General features: G+C 48.4%; 1 protein-coding gene across 3 annotated transcripts in view; it reads right to left on the minus strand.

Moving 5' to 3' along the window:
• Positions 1-18488, minus strand: part of LOC306981666 (ras-related protein Rab-27B-like) — a 607733-nt gene extending 589245 nt beyond the window's left edge. For all 3 annotated transcript variants that reach the window (XM_079581295.1, XM_079581296.1, XM_079581294.1), the window contains exon 1: positions 18189-18488. The gene's annotated coding sequence lies outside the window, so the exon portion shown is untranslated. The remainder of the gene's footprint in view (positions 1-18188) is intronic.
• Between the last annotated feature and the right edge of the window lie 3151 nt (positions 18489-21639).

Here is a 21639-nt window from a genome sequence, read left to right on the forward strand (position 1 = left end):
AGTGAGGTGGTGGTAGTAGAGTGAGGTGGTAGTAGTAGTGTGAGGTGGTAGTAGTAGAGTGAGGTGGTGGTGGTAGTAGAGTGAGGTGGTGGTAGTAGAGTGAGGTGGTGGTAGTAGAGTGAGGTGGTGGTGGTAGTAGAGTGTTGTGGTGGTAGTAGAGTGAGGTGGTGGTAGTAGAGTGAGGTGGTGGTAGTAGAGTGAGGTGGTAGTAGTAGAGTGAGGTGGTGGTAGTAGAGTGAGGTGGTGGTAGTAGAGTGAGGTGGTGGTAGTAGAGTGAGGTGGTGGTAGTAGAGTGAGGTGGTGGCAGTAGAGTGAGGTGGTGGTAGTAGAGTGAGGTGGTGGTAGTAGAGTGAGGTGGTAGTAGTAGAGTGAGGTGGTGGTAGTAGAGTGAGGTGGTAGTAGTAGAGTGAGGTGGTGGTAGTAGAGTGAGGTGGTAGTAGTAGAGTGAGGTGGTGGTAGTAGAGTGAGGTGGTGGTAGTAGAGTGAGGTGGTGGTAGTAGAGTGAGGTGGTGGTAGTAGAGTGAGGTGGTGGTAGTAGAGTGAGGAGGTGGTAGTAGTAGAGTGAGGTGGTGGTAGTAGTAGAGTGAGGTGGTAGTAGTAGAGTGAGGTGGTGGTAGTAGAGTGAGGAGGTGGTAGTAGAGTGAGGTGGTGGTAGTAGAGTGAGGTGGTGGTAGTAGAGTGAGGTGGTAGTAGTAGAGTGAGGTGGTAGTAGTAGAGTGAGGTGGTGGTAGTAGAGTGAGGTGGTGGTAGTAGAGTGAGGTGGTAGTAGTAGAGTGAGGTGGTGGTAGTAGAGTGAGGTGGTAGTAGTAGAGTGAGGTGGTAGTAGTAGAGTGAGGTGGTGGCAGTAGAGTGAGGTGGTGGCAGTAGAGTGAGGTGGTAGTAGTAGAGTGAGGTGGTGGTAGTAGAGTGAGGTGGTAGTAGTAGAGTGAGGTGGTAGTAGTAGAGTGAGGTGGTGGTAGTAGAGTGAGGTGGTAGTAGTAGAGTGAGGTGGTAGTAGTAGAGTGAGGTGGTAGTAGTAGAGTGAGGTGGTGATAGTAGAGTGAGGTGGTGGTAGTAGTAGAGTGAGGTGGTAGTAGTAGAGTGAGGTGGTGGTAGTAGAGTGAGGTGGTGGTAGTAGTAGAGTGAGGTGGTGGTAGTAGAGTGAGGTGGTGGTAGGTAGAGTGAGGTGGTAGTAGTAGAGTGAGGTGGTGGTAGTAGAGTGAGGTGGTGGTAGTAGAGTGAGGTGGTAGTAGTAGAGTGAGGTGGTGGTAGTAGAGTGAGGTGGTAGTAGTAGAGTGAGGTGGTAGTAGTAGAGTGAGGTGGTGGTAGTAGAGTGAGGTGGTGGTAGTAGAGTGAGGTGGTAGTAGTAGAGTGAGGTGGTGGTAGTAGAGTGAGGTGGTGGTAGTAGAGTGAGGTGGTGGTAGTAGAGTGAGGTGGTGGTAGTAGAGTGAGGTGGTAGTAGTAGAGTGAGGTGGTGGTAGTAGAGTGAGGTGGTGGTAGTAGAGTGAGGTGGTAGTAGTAGAGTGAGGTGGTGGTAGTAGAGTGAGGTGGTAGTAGTAGAGTGAGGTGGTAGTAGTAGAGTGAGGTGGTGGTAGTAGAGTGAGGTGGTAGTAGTAGAGTGAGGTGGTGGTAGTAGAGTGAGGTGGTAGTAGTAGAGTGAGGTGGTAGTAGTAGAGTGAGGTGGTGGTAGTAGAGTGAGGTGGTGGTAGTAGAGTGAGGTGGTGGTAGTAGAGTGAGGTGGTGGTAGTAGAGTGAGGTGGTGGTAGTAGAGTGAGGTGGTGGTAGTAGAGTGAGGTGGTGGTAGTAGAGTGAGGTGGTGGCAGTAGAGTGAGGTGGTGGTAGTAGAGTGAGGTGGTGGTAGTAGAGTGAGGTGGTAGTAGTAGAGTGAGGTGGTGGTAGTAGAGTGAGGTGGTAGTAGTAGAGTGAGGTGGTGGTAGTAGAGTGAGGTGGTAGTAGTAGAGTGAGGTGGTGGTAGTAGAGTGAGGTGGTGGTAGTAGAGTGAGGTGGTGGTAGTAGAGTGAGGTGGTGGTAGTAGAGTGAGGTGGTGGTAGTAGAGTGAGGTGGTGGTAGTAGAGTGAGGTGGTGGTAGTAGAGTGAGGTGGTGGTAGTAGAGTGAGGTGGTGGTAGTAGAGTGAGGTGGTGGTAGTAGAGTGAGGTGGTGGTAGTAGAGTGAGGTGGTGGTAGTAGAGTGAGGTGGTGGTAGTAGAGTGAGGTGGTGGCAGTAGAGTGAGGTGGTGGTAGTAGAGTGAGGTGGTAGTAGTAGAGTGAGGTGGTGGTAGTAGAGTGAGGTGGTGGTAGTAGAGTGAGGTGGTAGTAGTAGAGTGAGGTGGTAGTAGTAGAGTGAGGTGGTGGTAGTAGAGTGAGGTGGTGGTAGTAGAGTGAGGTGGTGGTGGTAGTAGAGTGAGGTGGTAGTAGTAGAGTGAGGTGGTGGCAGTAGAGTGAGGTGGTAGTAGTAGAGTGAGGTGGTGGCAGTAGAGTGAGGTGGTGGTAGTAGAGTGAGGTGGTAGTAGTAGAGTGAGGTGGTGGTAGTAGAGTGAGGTGGTGGCAGTAGAGTGAGGTGGTGGTAGTAGAGTGAGGTGGTGACAGTAGAGTGAGGTGGTAGTAGTAGAGTGAGGTGGTGGTAGTAGAGTGAGGTGGTGGTAGTAGAGTGAGGTGGTGGCAGTAGAGTGAGGTGGTAGTAGTAGAGTGAGGTGGTGGTAGTAGAGTGAGGGTGGTGGTAGTAGAGTGAGGTGACGGCAGTAGAGTGAGGTGGTAGTAGTAGAGTGAGGTGGTGGTAGTAGAGTGAGGTGGTGGTAGTAGAGTGAGGTGGTGGTAGTAGAGTGAGGTGGTGGCTAGTAGAGTGAGGTGTAGTAGTAGAGTGAGGTGGTGGTAGTAGAGTGAGGTGGTGGTAGTAGAGTGAGGTGGTGGTAGTAGAGTGAGGTGGTGGGTAGTAGAGTGAGGTGGTAGGTAGTAGAGTGAGGTGGTGGTAGTAGAGTGAGGTGGTGGTAGTAGAGTGAGGTGGTGGTAGTAGAGTGAGGTGTGGTAGTAGAGTGAGTGGTAGTAGTAGAGTGAGGTGGTGGTAGTAGAGTGAGGTGGTGGTAGTAGAGTGAGGTGGTGGTAGTAGAGTGAGGTGGTAGTAGTAGAGTGAGGTGGTGTAGTAGAGTGAGGTGGTGGTAGTAGAGTGAGGTGGTAGTAGTAGAGTGAGGTGGTGGTAGTAGAGTGAGGTGGTGGTAGTAGAGTGAGGTGGTGGTAGTAGGTAGTAGAGTGAGGTGGTGGTAGTAGAGTGAGGTGGTGGTAGTAGAGTGAGGTGGTAGTAGTAGAGTGAGGTGGTGGTAGTAGAGTGAGGTGGTGGTAGTAGAGTGAGGTGGTAGTAGTAGAGTGAGGTGGTGGTAGTAGAGTGAGGTGGTAGTAGTAGAGTGAGGTGGTAGTAGTAGAGTGAGGTGGTGGTAGTAGAGTGAGGTGGTAGTAGTAGAGTGAGGTGGTGGTAGTAGAGTGAGGTGGTAGTAGTAGAGTGAGGTGGTAGTAGTAGAGTGAGGTGGTGTAGTAGAGTGAGGTGGTGGTAGTAGAGTGAGGTGGTGGTAGTAGAGTGAGGTGGTGGTAGTAGAGTGAGGTGGTGGTAGTAGAGTGAGGTGGTGGTAGTAGAGTGAGGTGGTGGTAGTAGAGTGAGGTGGTGGCAGTAGAGTGAGGTGGTGGTAGTAGAGTGAGGTGGTAGTAGTAGAGTGAGGTGGTGGTAGTAGAGTGAGGTGGTGGTAGTAGAGTGAGGTGGTAGTAGTAGAGTGAGGTGGTGGTAGTAGAGTGAGGTGGTGGTAGTAGAGTGAGGTGGTAGTAGTAGAGTGAGGTGGTAGTAGTAGAGTGAGGTGGTGGTGTAGTAGAGTGAGGTGGTGGTAGTAGAGTGAGGTGGTAGGTAGTAGAGTGAGGTGGTAGGTAGTAGAGTGAGGTGGTGGTGGTAGTAGAGTGAGGTGGTAGTAGTAGAGTGAGGTGGTAGTAGTAGAGTGAGGTGGTGGTAGTAGAGTGTTGTGTGTGGTAGTAGAGTGAGGTGGTAGTAGTAGAGTGAGGTGGTGGTAGTAGAGTGAGGTGGTAGTAGTAGAGTGAGGTGGTAGTAGTAGAGTGAGGTGGTGGCAGTAGAGTGAGGTGGTGGCAGTAGAGTGAGGTGGTAGTAGTAGAGTGAGGTGGTAGTAGTAGAGTGAGGTGGTGGTAGTAGAGTGAGGTGGTGGCAGTAGAGTGAGGTGGTAGTAGTAGAGTGAGGTGGTGGTAGTAGAGTGAGGTGGTAGTAGTAGAGTGAGGTGGTAGTAGTAGAGTGAGGTGGTGGTAGTAGAGTGAGGTGGTAGTAGTAGAGTGAGGTGGTAGTAGTAGAGTGAGGTGGTAGTAGTAGAGTGAGGTGGTGATAGTAGAGTGAGGTGGTGGTAGTAGAGTGAGGTGGTAGTAGTAGAGTGAGGTGGTGGTAGTAGTAGAGTGAGGTGGTGGTAGTAGTAGAGTGAGGTGGTAGTAGTAGAGTGAGGTGGTGGTAGTAGAGTGAGGTGGTAGTAGTAGAGTGAGGTGGTGGTAGTAGAGTGAGGTGGTGGCAGTAGAGTGAGGTGGTGGTAGTAGAGTGAGGTGGTGACAGTAGAGTGAGGTGGTAGTAGTAGAGTGAGGTGGTGGTAGTAGAGTGAGGTGGTGGTAGTAGAGTGAGGTGGTGGCAGTAGAGTGAGGTGGTAGTAGTAGAGTGAGGTGGTGGTAGTAGAGTGAGGTGGTGGTAGTAGAGTGAGGTGGTGGCAGTAGAGTGAGGTGGTAGTAGTAGAGTGAGGTGGTGGTAGTAGAGTGAGGTGGTGGTAGTAGAGTGAGGTGGTGGCAGTAGAGTGAGGTGGTAGTAGTAGAGTGAGGTGGTGGTAGTAGAGTGAGGTGGTGGTAGTAGAGTGAGGTGGTAGTAGTAGAGTGAGGTGGTGGTAGTAGAGTGAGGTGGTGGTAGTAGTAGAGTGAGGTGGTGGTAGTAGTAGAGTGAGGTGGTGGTAGTAGTAGAGTGAGGTGGTGGTAGTAGAGTGAGGTGGTGGTGGTAGAGTGAGGTGGTGGTAGTAGAGTGAGGTGGTGGTAGTAGTAGAGTGAGGTGGTGGTAGTAGAGTGAGGTGGTTGTAGTAGAGTGAGGTGGTAGTAGAGTGAGGTGGTGGTGGTAGAGTGAGGTGGTGGTAGTAGAGTGAGGTGGTGATAGTAGTAGAGTGAGGTGGTGGTAGTAGAGTGAGGTGGTGATAGTAGAGTGAGGTGGTGGTAGTAGAGTGAGGTGGTGGTAGTAGAGTGAGGTGGTGGTAGTAGTAGAGTGAGGTGGTGGTAGTAGAGTGAGGTGGTTGTAGTAGAGTGAGGTGGTAGTAGAGTGAGGTGGTGGTGGTAGAGTGAGGTGGTGGTAGTAGAGTGAGGGTGGTGGTAGTAGAGTGAGGTGGTGGTAGTAGAGTGAGGTGGTGGTAGTAGAGTGAGGTGGTGGTAGTAGAGTGAGGTGGTGGTAGTAGAGTGAGGTGGTAGTAGAGTGAGGTGGTGGTGGTGGTAGTAGAGTGAGGTGGTAGTAGTAGAGTGAGGTGGTGGTAGTAGAGTGAGGTGGTGGTGGTAGTAGAGTGAGGTGGTGGTAGTAGAGTGAGGTGGTGGTAGTAGAGTGAGGTGGTGGTAGTAGAGTGAGGTGGTGGTGGTGGTAGTAGAGTGAGGTGGTAGTAGTAGAGTGAGGTGGTGGTAGTAGAGTGAGGTGGTGGTAGTAGAGTGAGGTGGTAGTAGAGTGAGGTGGTGGTAGTAGAGTGAGGTGGTGGTAGTAGAGTGAGGTGGTGGTGGTGGTAGTAGAGTGAGGTGGTGGTAGTAGAGTGAGGTGGTGGTAGTAGAGTGAGGTGGTGGTGGTGGTAGTAGAGTGAGGTGATTGTAGTAGAGTGAGGTGGTGGTAGTAGAGTGAGGTGGTGGTAGTAGAGTGAGGTGGTGGTGGTGGTGGTAGTAGAGTGAGGTGGTGGTAGTAGAGTGAGGTGGTGGTAGTAGAGTGAGGTGGTGGTGGTGGTAGTAGAGTGAGGTGATTGTAGTAGAGTGAGGTGGTGGTAGTAGAGTGAGGTGGTGGTAGTATAGTTAGGTGGTGGTAGTAGTGTGAGGTGGTGGTAGTAGAGTGTTGTGGTGGTAGTAGAATGAGGTGGTGGTAGTAGAGTGAGGTGGTGGTAGTAGAGTGAGGTGGTGGTAGTAGAGTGTTGTGGTGGTAGTAGAATGAGGTGGTGGTAGTAGAGTGTTGTGGTGGTAGTAGAGTGAGGTGGTGGTAGTATAGTTAGGTGGTGGTAGTAGTGTGAGGTGGTGGTAGTAGAGTGTTGTGGTGGTAGTAGAATGAGGTGGTGGTAGTAGAGTGTTGTGGTGGTAGTAGAGTGAGGTGGTGGTAGTATAGTTAGGTGGTGGTAGTAGTGTGAGGTGGTGGTAGTAGAGTGTTGTGGTGGTAGTAGAATGAGGTGGTGGTAGTAGAGTGAGGTGGTGGTAGTAGAGTGTTGTGGTGGTAGTAGAATGAGGTGATGGTAGTAGAGTGAGGTGGTGGTAGTAGAGTGAGGTGGTGGTAGTAGAGTGAGGTGGTGGTAGTAGAGTGTTGTGGTGGTAGTAGAGTGAGGTGGTGGTAGTAGAGTGAGGTGGTGGTAGTAGAGTGAGGTGGTGGTAGTAGAGTGTTGTGGTGGTGGTAGTAGAGTGAGGTGGTGGTAGTAGAGTGAGGTGGTGGTAGTAGAGTGAGGTGGTGGTAGTAGAGTGTTGTGGTGGTAGTAGAGTGAGGTGGTGGTAGTAGTGTGAGGTGGTAGTAGTAGAGTGAGGTGGTGGTAGTAGAGTGAGGTGGTGGTAGTAGTGTGAGGTGGTAGTAGTAGAGTGAGGTGGTGGTAGTAGAGTGAGGTGGTGGTAGAAGAGTGAGGTGGTGGTAGTAGTGTGAGGTGGTAGTAGTAGAGTGAGGTGGTGGTAGTAGAGTGAGGTGGTGGTAGAAGAGTGAGGTGGTAGTAGTAGAGTGAGGTGGTGGTAGTAGAATGAGGTGGTGGTAGTAGAGTGAGGTGGTGGTAGTAGTGTGAGGTGGTAGTAGTAGAGTGAGGTGGTGGTAGTAGAGTGAGGTGGTGGTAGAAGAGTGAGGTGGTAGTAGTAGTGTGAGGTGGTAGCAGTAGAGTGAGGTGGTGGTGGTAGTAGAGTGAGGTGGTGGTGGTAGTAGAGTGAGGTGGTGGTAGTAGAGTGTTGTGGTGGTAGTAGAATGAGGTGATGGTAGTAGAGTGAGGTGGTGGTAGTAGAGTGAGGTGGTGGTAGTAGAGTGAGGTGGTGGTAGTAGAGTGAGGTGGTGGTAGTAGAGTGAGGTGGTGGTAGTAGAGTGTTGTGGTGGTAGTAGAGTGAGGTGGTGGTAGTAGAGTGAGGTGGTGGTGGTAGTAGAGTGAGGTGGTGGTAGTAGAATGAGGTGGTGGTAGTAGAGTGAGGTGGTGGTAGTAGTGTGAGGTGGTAGTAGTAGAGTGAGGTGGTGGTAGTAGAGTGAGGTGGTGGTAGAAGAGTGAGGTGGTAGTAGTAGTGTGAGGTGGTAGCAGTAGAGTGAGGTGGTGGTGGTAGTAGAGTGAGGTGGTGGTGGTAGTAGAGTGAGGTGGTGGTGGTAGTAGAGTGAGGTGGTGGTGGTAGTAGAGTGAGGTGGTGGTAGAAGAGTGAGGTGGTAGTAGTAGTGTGAGGTGGTAGTAGTAGAGTGAGGTGGTGGTAGTAGAGTGAGGTGGTGGTAGAAGAGTGAGGTGGTAGTAGTAGTGTGAGGTGGTAGCAGTAGAGTGAGGTGGTGGTGGTAGTAGAGTGAGGTGGTGGTGGTAGTAGAGTGAGGTGGTGGTGGTAGTAGAGTGAGGTGGTGGTAGTAGAGTGAGGTGGTGGTAGAAGAGTGAGGTGGTAGTAGTAGTGTGAGGTGGTAGCAGTAGAGTGAGGTGGTGGTGGTAGTAGAGTGAGGTGGTGGTGGTAGTAGAGTGAGGTGGTGGTGGTAGTAGAGTGAGGTGGTGGTAGTAGAGTGAGGTGGTGGTAGAAGAGTGAGGTGGTAGTAGTAGTGTGAGGTGGTAGCAGTAGAGTGAGGTGGTGGTGGTAGTAGAGTGAGGTGGTGGTGGTAGTAGAGTGAGGTGGTGGTAGTAGTAGAGTGAGGTGGTGGTAGTAGAGTGAGGTGGTGGTAGTAGAGTGAGGTGGTAGTAGTAGTGTGAGGTGGTAGTAGTAGAGTGAGGTGGTGGTGGTAGTAGAGTGAGGTGGTGGTAGTAGAGTGAGGTGGTGGTAGTAGAGTGAGGTGGTGGTGGTAGTAGAGTGAGGTGGTGGTGGTAGAGTGAGGTGGTGGTAGTAGAGTGAGGTGGTGGTAGTAGAGTGAGGTGGTGGTAGTAGAGTGAGGTGGTGGTAGTAGAGTGAGGTGGTAGTAGTAGAGTGAGGTGGTGGTAGTAGAGTGAGGTGGTGGTAGTAGAGTGAGGTGGTGGTAGTAGAGTGAGGTGGTGGTAGTAGAGTGAGGTGGTGGTAGTAGAGTGAGGTGGTAGTAGTAGAGTGTTGTGGTGGTAGTAGAGTGAGGTGGTGGTAGTAGAGTGAGGTGGTAGTAGTAGAGTGAGGTGGTGGTAGTAGAGTGAGGTGGTAGTAGAGTGAGGTGGTGGTAGTAGAGTGAGGTGGTGGTAGTAGAGTGAGGTGGTGGTAGTAGAGTGAGGTGGTGGTAGTAGAGTGAGGTGGTAGTAGTAGAGTGAGGTGGTAGTAGTAGAGTGAGGTGGTGGTAGTAGAGTGAGGTGGTGGTAGTAGAGTGAGGTGGTGGTAGTAGAGTGAGGTGGTGGTAGTAGAGTGAGGTGGTGGTAGTAGAGTGAGGTGGTAGTAGTAGAGTGAGGTGGTGGTAGTAGAGTGAGGTGGTGGTAGTAGAGTGAGGTGGTAGTAGTAGAGTGAGGTGGTGGCAGTAGAGTGAGGTGGTAGTAGTAGAGTGAGGTGGTGGTAGTAGAGTGAGGTGGTGGTAGTAGAGTGAGGTGGTGGTAGTAGAGTGAGGTGGTAGTAGTAGAGTGAGGTGGTGGTAGTAGAGTGAGGTGGTGGTAGTAGTAGAGTGAGGTGGTGGTAGTAGCGTGAGGTGGTGGTAGTAGAGTGAGGTGGTGGTAGTAGAGTGAGGTGGTGGTAGTAGAGTGAGGTGGTGGTGGTAGTAGCGTGAGGTGGTGGTGGTAGTAGCGTGAGGTGGTGGTAGTAGTAGAGTGAGGTGGTGGTAGTAGAGTGAGGTGGTAGTAGTAGAGTGAGGTGGTGGTGGTAGTAGCGTGAGGTGGTGGTAGTAGAGTGAGGTGGTAGTAGTAGAGTGAGGTGGTGGTAGTAGAGTGAGGTGGTGGTAGTAGAGTGAGGTGGTGGTAGTAGAGTGAGGTGGTAGTAGTAGAGTGAGGTGGTGGTAGTAGAGTGAGGTGGTAGTAGTAGAGTGAGGTGGTGGTAGTAGAGTGAGGTGGTGGTAGTAGAGTGAGGTGGTGGTAGAGTGAGGTGGTGGTAGTAGAGTGAGGTGGTAGTAGTAGAGTGAGGTGGTAGTAGTAGAGTGAGGTGGTGGTAGTAGAGTGAGGTGGTGGTAGTAGAGTGAGGTGGTGGTAGTAGAGTGAGGTGGTGGTAGTAGAGTGAGGTGGTGGTAGTAGAGTGAGGTGGTGGTGGTAGTAGCGTGAGGTGGTGGTGGTAGTAGCGTGAGGTGGTGGTAGTAGTAGAGTGAGGTGGTGGTAGTAGAGTGAGGTGGTAGTAGTAGAGTGAGGTGGTGGTGGTAGTAGCGTGAGGTGGTGGTAGTAGAGTGAGGTGGTGGTAGTAGTAGAGTGAGGTGGTGGTAGTAGAGTGAGGTGGTAGTAGTAGAGTGAGGTGGTGGTAGTAGAGTGAGGTGGTAGTAGTAGAGTGAGGTGGTGGTAGTAGAGTGAGGTGGTAGTAGAGTGAGGTGGTGGTAGTAGAGTGAGGTGGTGGTAGTAGAGTGAGGTGGTGGTAGTAGAGTGAGGTGGTAGTAGTAGAGTGAGGTGGTGGTAGTAGAGTGAGGTGGTGGTAGTAGAGTGAGGTGGTGGTAGTAGAGTGAGGTGGTAGTAGTAGAGTGAGGTGGTGGTAGTAGAGTGAGGTGGTAGTAGTAGAGTGAGGTGGTGGTAGTAGAGTGAGGTGGTGGTAGTAGAGTGAGGTGGTGGTAGAGTGAGGTGGTGGTAGTAGAGTGAGGTGGTAGTAGTAGAGTGAGGTGGTAGTAGTAGAGTGAGGTGGTGGTAGTAGAGTGAGGTGGTGGTAGTAGAGTGAGGTGGTGGTAGTAGAGTGAGGTGGTGGTAGTAGAGTGAGGTGGTGGTAGTAGAGTGAGGTGGTGGTGGTAGTAGCGTGAGGTGGTGGTGGTAGTAGCGTGAGGTGGTGGTAGTAGTAGAGTGAGGTGGTGGTAGTAGAGTGAGGTGGTAGTAGTAGAGTGAGGTGGTGGTGGTAGTAGCGTGAGGTGGTGGTAGTAGAGTGAGGTGGTGGTAGTAGTAGAGTGAGGTGGTGGTAGTAGAGTGAGGTGGTAGTAGTAGAGTGAGGTGGTGGTAGTAGAGTGAGGTGGTAGTAGTAGAGTGAGGTGGTGGTAGTAGAGTGAGGTGGTGGTAGTAGTAGAGTGAGGTGGTGGTAGTAGCGTGAGGTGGTGGTAGTAGAGTGAGGTGGTGGTAGTAGAGTGAGGTGGTGGTAGTAGAGTGAGGTGGTGGTGGTAGAGTGAGGTGGTGGTAGTAGAGTGAGGTGGTGGTAGTAGAGTGAGGTGGTAGTAGAGTGAGGTGGTGGTAGTAGAGTGAGGAGGTAGTAGAGTGAGGTGGTGCAGGTGAGGCAGAGCTGAGTGGGAGGAGTCTGCCTGGGGCTGTGACACAGGCAGTTCTGTTCTGTTTGTTCAGACTTGGATAATTAACCTCTTGTTGACACTCCCAGCAGTAAGACCCGTCCTGATACACATTAACTCTGTGCACACCGTCCTGCACTCCACTATCGGGTTTCACATGAAGGACTCTACACAACCCAAAAAATAATGTCAACTTTACAATGTGACTGATATCATAGGTGTGTCTGCTGGGGCGAGACAATACTGCACACCACATTATTATGATATGCTACTGAGGTAATGATACTTTTGATGATGGTTATGTCACACATAAACTCTTCATAATTGAATTTTTCTAAAAGCTTAGAGAATTTCTGCTTCCGGCTTCCATGAGTATTGAGCTGTGTAGAAAGTTCCATAGCTTTAATGGTCATTGGTCAAGAATAGTCAGGACAGTAGAGGGCAGCATTTGGACCAAACACTGTCACACAAATAAATCACTTTTAATGATAGCAGTTAATAATAAAGATTAACTTGTTTTCTTTTGGAAAAAAAGACTGTGGTTTTTACTGTATTTCAATGGACGATCCGAGGCTCACTTTCACTGTGAAAGTCAGGGATCATTTATTTATTCATTTAAGCTAAGAGGAACAATACATGAAACTAATGTAATCATTAAACATGTGTAAAATGGTGTCTATAAAGTAACAATGCTTAAAAAATAATGTTAAAATTGCAATTTTTTGCTATATATCATTATTGCAGTATCGGCATATCGTGAGATTACTGTTATTGTGGGCCATGCATAGGCTCTTCCCAGTGGGTGCCCAATAAAAACAAAATACGCGGTCAGGCTCGATCTCAAAACTCGTGGTCATGAGCCCGGCGCTCTACCTATGGAGCTAATTTGCCTGGGTGCCCAAAGATTTAAGTGGATGATCCAGCCCCACAGCACCCACGGGATCGGCACCTCTGGGTGCAGTAAAATCAAGTCAAAACTGGACAACTCCTCTTCTAGTTCAGTGGTTTTCGACTGGTCAATAATTACAGTACTGTTGATGAAATGTTCCAATAGTGTTTGGTAGTTAGCCCTACAGCCTATGAGGAATGAGGAGGCATAGCCCATCCTGCTGTATTGTAATATATATGATGTGCAAGTTGAAAATAATCCTGTTATCTGGGTCATGGCGTGTTGTGATAAGTTGAAGTTGAGGTTTGGCTGCAAAGCCACGAGTTGAAAACCACTGCTCTAGAAAAGTGAGCAGTGCCTGGAGGCCCTGAGGACGAGCAGGGGCCGAGCAGGAGCGCAATCCCAACCTGAGAGTGACAGAGCCACTGATCGGACCATGGAGAATCACAGCACTGAAGCTTTGCAGACAGTTGACTAGTAACATTCCCGAAAAGTCAGTCATTTCCAAACATAATACTATTTAGATTACGCTGCTTTTGAACAAAACACTTTGGGTACTATGCAGTATGTTAACGACACCCCATTAGAGAGAAGCATTACACTTTGCTTTACAAGCGTGTTTTGACAAGTTTCTCAAAGCACTACTGTGCACTCATTGTTTCGCCGCAGTAGTAAAGTTACGTTGATTTTATATTGATGGATACTGTCTTCTTCACTCCCTTCTGAACAGGCAGATTAACCTTTAGATAATGTCCCTCCACCAGTGTTCCTCAGCGACCACAAAACCACACGTCTCCATGGAAACTGCCAATGTACACAGATACAGCGGTGCACAGGCCCAATGTGTTCTGCTGCTGATCCCACATATACACTAATGGCCAGGTCCTGCCTACTTCTGACCCCACACCGAGCCTGGCACGTCCAGAATGATGCCCCTTTATCCACACAGGGATATCAGTCTGGCCGCGCCTTCCTTCAGAAGGACCTGTGCAATCGGACTCGTGGAAGTCCCCTCAGTAACAATCCACGGATGGCACATGCTCAGGGTTTGTTCCAATCTGTGGCTTTAAATAAAAAATAAAACACATCGACAGTAGGCGAGTCATAACCGAATAGTGTTCGAATATTGACGTCGCAATAATGACCTGTCCGCCCTTTGTGGATTGGTCTGAAATTGTGTCGATGCAACAGTGACCAGACTCAAATGCTGGTAATGTGCGGAGATGAGGCAACATACAACCTCCACTGACCTTACATGACCACTAATAACCAGGTCCCGACCACCGCTGACCCCACGCCTTTTGTTTGCAAAGACAGCTGCATGAGGTCAGCCAGTTCAAACCAAATACTAACGGGTCAGCTACAATCAAAATGTGCATGTCAATGAAAAATGAAAACCCTTATTCACTTTGGATTGGATTGTTGTTTCCGTGATGTTTAGAATGTGCGGTTTACAGAAGAGACTTAGGTTTCACTGCTCACACATTACACTGAACTACCACGATCTGACATCTCAAACAGCAAAGACACACAAAACCAGAACGTTTGCATCATTTTTGGGGAGAAAAATTGTAAAACTTTAAATGGCATCAGGCCTGTAATAATCTTTTGATGTCCTTCAGCTGGAAGCACTCCCATTTATTCTTGTTGCATATTGAAGGTTTACTTGGAACCTAGTCTTAAACTTTTGATTTGGACTGTATATAGATTTTTCTGCAATGCTAATTTGTTAGAGGTTAAGTGACACCAATACGTTTTTTGCAAATATTAACATAGGTAGGTATAGGTGTAAGAATCATCTAAATGGATATATATGGAGCAAAATCTTGAACCCAGCATGAACCCAATCATGACACTTTGATTGTATGTTACTAAAACTAATACAGTAAATTGGTTTATTCACAATGTAAAAGTTGTTTATTTTCAGATAGAAGAACGAGCCCTTGGGCTTTTTACAGTAGGATCTGGCAACCCTAACTTGCTAAATGTTGTCAGAATATAAAGATATTAGTTCAGTGAACATTTAAACTGGATACATGTTGAGTAAGCATGCAAATTCAATGAAACATCTTTGAAATATAGCCATGTTCAGTGACTGCAAGAAGAAAAGTTGAGATAACACACTGGTAAGGGCGGGGCCAGTGAGAAAAAAACATGCTGTCATTTGTGTTGGAAAATAAAGCAGTAAGGAAGATGTTATAATTAGGTTATTCCTCATGTTTGTCACTCTCGCCCACCCTTGACTGTAGGAGTGGAGAACATGCAGGCAGCCTGTTGGACCAGGCAATGGCACTGGCAAAATCACAGAGAAGAAGCCGTGCTCTGGTTCCACAGTGTGCTTTAAAGATCCACATTTCAATGCTCTGGTTCCACAGTGTGCTTTAAAGATCCACATTTCAATGCTCTGGTTCCACAGTGTGCTTTAAAGATCCACATTTCAATGCTCTGGTTCCACAGTGTGCTTTAAAGATCCACATTTCAATGCTCTGGTTCCACAGTGTGCTTTAAAGATCCACATTTCAATGCTCTGGTTCCACAGTGTGCTTTAAAGATCCACATTTCAATGCTCTGGTTCCACAGTGTGCTTTAAAGATCCACATTTCAATGCTCTGGTTCCACAGTGTGCTTTAAAGATCCACATCTCAATGCTCTGGTTCCACAGTGTGCTTTAAAGATCCACATTTCAAGTGTGCTTTAAAGATCCACATTTCAATGCCCTGGTTCCACAGTGTGCTTCAAAGATCCACATTTCAATGCGCTGGTTCCACAGTGTGCTTTAAAGATCCACATTTCAATGCGCTGGTTCCACAGTGTGCTTTAAAGATCCACATTTCAATGCTCTGGTTCCTCAGTGTGCTTTAAAGATCCACATTTCAATGCTCTGGTTCCTCAGTGTGCTTTAAAGATCCACATTTCAATGCTCTGGTTCCACAGTGTGCTTCAAAGATCCACATTTCAATACTCTGGTTCCACAGTGTGCTTTAAAGATCCACATTTCAATGCTCTGGTTCCACAGTGTGCTTTAAAGATCCACATTTCAATACTCTGGTTCCACAGTGTGCTTTAAAGATCCACATTTCAATGCTCTGGTTCCACAGTGTGCTTTAAAGATCCACATTTCAATGCTCTGGTTCCACAGTGTGCTTTAAAGATCCACATTTCAATGCTCTGGTTCCTCAGTGTGCTTTAAAGATCCACATTTCAATGCTCTGGTTCCACAGCTTTAAAGATCTGGTTTCCTACGGCTGTGCTGACTTCAGTCAATACTAGTCAGTGTCGTACGTGATGTAGCCGAGCTGACCATAGCTCGTTCAAAATAACATTCACTCCCTCCCTCCTGGTGCTGGTAAGCTGTGTATATGTATATGTATATGTATATGTATATGTATATGTATATGTATATGTATATGTATATGTATATGTATATATGTATATTGTTAGCCACATAGCATAATTGCCTAACTCATTTTTGTTTTGATTTTTGAAAACATGTAAAAAAAACCTTTTTTAGGAAACACATTGTTTTTCTCTTATTGACATTTTAACAATACAAAATGACTTAGGCAGTTATGCTATGTGGCTAACGTACATAATTATTATGTATATATGTGTATGTATATGTATATGTATATATGTATGTATATGTAGTCAGCTGCCCTGAACTCCAGGTCCCGCAGGTGCACTCCATCGTGACCTTTGACATGACTCTTTGTCCCGTGTGTGTGCGAGTGGTTGGTGTTGCACTAAGAACTGAAAGGTTCAATATTTTAAGTAGTGTTGCAAAGGGGCGGGAAATTCCCAATAAATTTCCAGATTTTCCAGAAACTTTCAAAGTGAATTTTAGCTATAATTCTTTAGGAATTTAAAAAAAATCTAAACTGTTAAAATGCTTAAATAAACGTGATATTTTTGGATTTTTTTTGTTAAATAAACAATGAATGATATACGAGCTGCTGAATTCTGTTTTCTGCATTTGAGTGAAGTCCCTCCACAGTGTGAGGACAAGATCATCAGGTCCAAACTTACACCCACATTCTGCTTTACACTCTTTCTATCCTTTTAGATCAGGATTTTGTCTTATCGCACAGTGATTGGTTCAATTCAACTGTCTCCAACTCAGATCATGACAGACACTGATCATTACTCACAGACTTTTAAAAATATAATCATTTGTAATACTACACAGACTTCTAAAAATATAATCATTTGTAATACTACACAGACTTCCAAAGGCTCTTCTTGTCTTGGCTCTTCAAACCCTGGTGTCAGGATTTCTTTGACACTTTTTATCTCTGCTGTGAGAGATATTTCAGTGTAACTATCACATGAAATGTGTATGTTTCATCTGTAGAAGCGGCCTTCAGTTGTTTTAATTCCCTGTTTATCCCCATTAATTCCCATATATTCCCGCTAATTCCCATTAATGCCCCTGGAAAATTTCCAATATTGAATATTCCGTGACTTTTGCAATCCTATTGACAAAGTAAGATTTAAAATGAAAACAGAATGACCGACATGGAAAATACATTGAAAATAATAACTTAACCAACACAGACATGACAGCTGGTGTTCGAAGGGGCTGATGGCACAGATTGGAAGCCAGACTTCAGTCAGTCTGCCCCGTCAGAGCAGCTCAAGCTTGTTCGGTGCAACACAAATGTATCTCATTCATTCCTGCTTAGCTTCTGAAACCTGACAAGATCAGATCAGAATGAGAAACAAGCTCTTTCTAGGAGAGAGATGAACCTGAGCGTTTGCAGACCGCTCCCATCAGCACTTCAGATGTCTGTCTGTTTTAATGGATCAACACAATATTCTCAATGCCACAAACAGGAAACAAAGTCTATGCGTTTCTACAGATTTACTATAATTATATTTTAAGACAAGCTGGACTGGACCAAACAGATTTTTCTTTTTTAGTATTTTGGATCAATTTTTGGCATAAAATAAGTGAAGTACTGCCACCATTTCATTAGAAACGTAGACTTAATGCCAATATTGATTAAAGATGATTCAAGCTAATCAATCTTGTGATCACTTGTAAGACCTGATTAACCGTGTCATTTGAACCTCCACTGCAGAGGAGAGAACTGTCCTGTCCAGAGCGATGGTTCTGTGTCCTAAATCATGGGGTATAATGGAGAAACCATTGAGTTCAGGTGTATTGAAGCATAGTATTAACATGAGGATCGGAGTTTTAATTTGATGTATTTGTATATGTAGTGATGAACTGATGTCATATTTTAAATGCAGCATTTTCACGGACCCCATGAAGAATAGTCTTTTACTAATGGGGCTCCATTAATAAACAATAAACAACTATTATACAGTAGATTAGGGAATAGGGCTGCTCGATTATTGAAAAAATAATAATCACGATTATTGTTGTCATAATTGAAATCACAATTATTCAAACGATTATTTGTTGCCTTTTTAAAAAAAAGTCTATCTTTATTTTATGTATTTATTAATCAAAACACTACACTTTATGTTTTCTGGGCAGTCATAAAAGTACAAATGATTTCAAGCACGCCTTGATTAAAGAGAGGTCCCTGTTTCACACCTGCCCCCTGCTGGCCAGCCCTCACACCTGCCCCCTGCTGGCCAGCCCTCACACCTGCCCCCTGCTGGCCAGCCCTCACACCTGCGCAAGCAAACTGAGCGGCGCGGCCTGATGACATCATCACACAGCGCCGTCAGACAAAAGCATGAGCCACGGCACGAGAAAAGCGAAGGGAAAATAATCCCAGCGGCCTGAAATAACGCAAGTCTGCTTTGCAAAAAAAAAAAATTTGAAAAAAAAAATTAAAAAATTGAAAAAAAATAAATAAAATTATAATCGATTTTTTGCGATTATGCTAATCTTGTAATCGTTTACTGTTGTAATCGAAATCGTAATCGAATTTCGATTAATTGCACAGCCCTATTAGGGAACTTTTTATAGGCTATTGCAGTATTAATGTACTCTATGTCCCTGATTGTTTTGTTTTATTATTATTATTTAGACACGATGGGTGAACCTGGAAAATGACTATAGTTAAAACAATGAGAACAAGTCATAAGTGAGAAAAAATAAATAACTAAGAAGAAATCCGGAAAGTAAACGGTACCAGCCCTATTCATGACACTCTGGAGTTTCAGCCACCCTGCATCTCCAGTCCTCCCCCCACCACCACCACCACCACCCACCTGCTGATGGGGGTGGAGCTCCTCTGTGTTTGTTCGTCCAAACTCCAGGCCAGACACTTTCACTATACAGCGCTCAAATTGCCTCGAATGACATCCTTTTCTAACAGCTGGCACTGTCCAGAATGACGTCCAGCGTTACTCAAAGTACTTCTGAAGGACTTCTCCACACAGCAAACTCCTGAACCCCCCCATGGAGGATCCCCACAGCCAAAACAGGCCTGTGTGGATTCCTTCATACGGAGCACCCCCCCCGGTTCAGTCCGAGTCCGGTCCTCTTTAAGACGGGACTGGATCGGAAGCCATGATCTCCGGCGGCGCATGACTCACATCCACCGCCTCGGATCTGGCGCTGACGCCGGGGGGAGACACTCTCACACCGCCGCCCCCCCTGCTTCATCCGCCAGCACGACTCACCTTCTCTGACGACACGAACTCAGATGCTTCCAGGTGTCTGCTGCTGCGGGAGAGGGCTCTCTGCTGCTGCTGCTGCTGCTGCTGCTGCGTGTCCGAGAGTTGTGCCGAAGCGTCGCATCTCTCCCACGCGCCCGCCGGTGCAGAGCGCAAAGCAGGCGGCCCACGGGAGCCTGGAGGCGGACAGGGCTGTGCGCTGAGGCCCGCTGACGGAGCACGGAGCCGGGGGGGAACCGAAGGGAAACCTCCCAGTGAAGTGCGCGCAGCGGAGGGGGAGCGGAGGGATGCGCAGGGGCTTCCTACGGAGGGAGGGGGGAGGAGAGTGACGCCGCTGACGCGTTCTAAGACGCTCGGAATTCACGCTGCTTTCATGTATTATTATTCTTATATGACATAAACGATGATATAACTTTACATGAGTGCTTCACCCTCTTGTCCCGCTTTTGTCACTTTTTCTTTCCCGACACGTTTTTGTTGCTTTTTTACCCACGAGCCAAACTGGAGAGAATGTGCTCGGTTCAGGCGGGGGTTAAAGGACATGTTTCAAACAGAAAAATGTCAAAGATTTTGGAAGTTCGTGGACGGTAGAAATGTGTGAGAACTGGGTGTAAACTCACTTAAACGCTTCCTTTTCGGGCCGAGCAGGACAAGTTTCTCCTCTTCTCATCCTTGGAGCTGTGATTGTTTGTTCTTCAGGGCTGTTGCGCCCCTCAGTGGAATCATTAGGTCAGTGCAGCAGTGTCGCTTTATGATATAAGCTTATAGTAGCCTAATATATGAATAAATGACACATGTTACATCAATCGTTAGTGAAGCATTAGAGAAAAGTATATGAGAGACATATATTCACAAATGTGAAAATAACACAACCATAGGTTTACACATTAGACGCGCACTTGTACATTGGTCTTGGTTGAAACACATTCAAATACACAACACAATAATGGAGAGCAAATGTACATTAAATCTGCCATCCATCCATTTTCTTCCGCTTTATCCGGGGCCGGGTCGCGGGGGCAGCAGTCTCAGCAGAGATGCCCAAACTTCCCGACACCTCCTCCAGCTGTTCTGGGGGGACCCCGAGGCGACACCAGGCCAGCTTGGAGACATAGTCCCACCAACATGGTGCCCGCGGGCACCCAGGGGCCCTTTGGGGCATGTCCAGTAGCCCTTGGGACTTTTTCTAAAGTGTAAAACACTTCATTTTTTGGAATCTAATTCTTAAAATGACAGTTATTTCGGTTCTTGTGACTCAGTATGAGTTTAGAATAAAGCTATTTTAATATAATATGGGGTCAATATCCTATAAGTGAACAGTGTACGTTTAAGTCTTTAGGATTTGTTTTTAACTGGTAGACCTCGAACAACTTAATGCTCTTGAAGTAGCCCTCAGCTGAAATAAGGTTGGTGACCCCAGCACTAGGACATGCCTGGAACACCTCACCCGGGAGGCGACCAGGAGGCATCCGGAACAGATGCCCGAGCCACCTCAGCTGGCTCCTTTTGAAGGAGCAGCGACTCTACTCCGAGCTCCTCCTGGGTAACTGAGCTCCTCACCCGATCTCGGAGGGTGCGCCCAGCCACCCTGCGAAGGAAACTCATTTCGGCCGCTTGTATTCGCGATCTTGTCCTTTCGGTCATGACCCAAATCTCATGACCATAGGTGAGAGTGGGAACGTAGATCGATCGGTAAATCGAGAGCTTTGCCCCGACTCAGCTCCCTCTTCACCACGACAGACCGATACAGCGACCGCATCACTGCTGACGTCTATCGATCTGTCTGTCGATCTCACGCTCCATCTGTCTCTCACTGAGAACAAGACCCCGAGATACTTGAACTCCTCCACTTGAGGTAAGGACTCCCCACCGACCTGAAGAGGGGAAACCACCTTTTTCCGGTGGAGAACCATGGCCTCAGATTTGTAGGTGCTGATCCTCATCCCGGCCGCTACACACTCGGCTGCAAACCGCCCCAGAGCAGCTGAAGGTCCTGGTTCGTTGAAGCCAACAGAACTACAGCATCTGCAAACAGCAGAGATGAGACTCTGAGGCTCCCAAACCGGACACCCTCCGGCCCCTGGCTGCACCTAGAAATTCTGTCCATAAAAGTAATGAACAGAACCGGTGACAAAGGGCAGCCCTGAGGAGACCAACACGCACCGGGAACAGGTCTGACTTACTGCCGGCAATGCGAACCAATCTCCTGCTGCGGTCATACAGGGAACGGACAGCCCTTAACAGAGGGCCCCGGACCCCATACTCCCGGAACACCCCCCACAGGGCACCACGAGGGACGCGGTCGAACGCTTTCTCCAGATCCACAAAACACGTGTGGACTGGTTGGGCGAACTCCCACGAACCCTCGAGCACCCGTTGGAGGGTATAGAGCTGGTCCAGTGTGCCACGACCAGGACGAAAACCGCATTGTTCCTCCTGGATCCAAGGTTCGACTATCGGCCGGATCCTCCTCTCCAGCACCCTGGAGTAGACCTTACCGGGGAGGCTGAGGAGTGTGATCCCTCTTTGGAGGGATTGGAGCACACCCTCCGGTCCCCCTTCTTAGAGAGAGGGACCACCACCCCGGTCTGCCAATCCAGGGGCACTGTCCCCGGTGATGGACGAGCCCACCCCCGAGTCCCCAGCCTCTGCTTCCCCATCGGAAGACGTGACGACGGGATTGAGGAGGTCCTCGAAGTACTCCTTCCACCGTTCGACGACATCCCCAGTCGAGGTCAGCAGCCCCCCACCCGCACTGTAAACAGTGTTGGTGAAGCACTGCTTCCCCCTCCTGAGGCGGCGGATGGTTTGCCAGAATCTCTTCGAGGCCGACCGATAGTCCTCCTCCATGGCTTCTCCGAACTCCTCCCAGACCCGAGTTTTAGCCTCTGTGACCGCACGAGCTGCAGCAGCTTGGCCTGCCGGTACCTCTCAGCTGCCTCCGGAGTCCCACAAGCCAACAAGGCCAGGTAGGACTCCTTCTTCAGCTGGACGGCATCCCTTACTTCCGGGCGCCACCACCGGGTTCGGGGATTGCCGCCGCGACAGGCACCAGAGACCTTACGGCCACAACTACGAGCTGCCGCATCGACAATGGAGGAGGAGAACAGAGTCCACTCGGACTCCATGTCCCCCGCCTCCCCCGGAATCTGGGTGAAGTTCTTCCGGAGGTGGGAGTTGAAGACCCCACTGACAGAGGGATCTGCCAGACGTTCCCAGCAGACCCTCACCACATGCTTGGGTCTGCCAGGTCTGACCGGCTTCCTCCCCTGCCAGCGGATCCAGCTCACCACCAGGTGGTGATCGGTTGACAGCTCAGCCCCTCTCTTCACCCGAGTGTCCGAGACACGCGGCCGGAGGTCAGACGACACAACTACAAAGTCGATCATCGACCTCCTGCCTAGGGTGTCCTGGTGCCACGTGCACTTATGGACACCCTTGTGCTCGAACATGGTGT

This window comes from Gobius niger, assembly GCF_951799975.1.
Source record: "Gobius niger genome assembly, chromosome: 22".
In the NCBI taxonomy this organism is placed as follows: domain Eukaryota; kingdom Metazoa; phylum Chordata; class Actinopteri; order Gobiiformes; family Gobiidae; genus Gobius; species Gobius niger.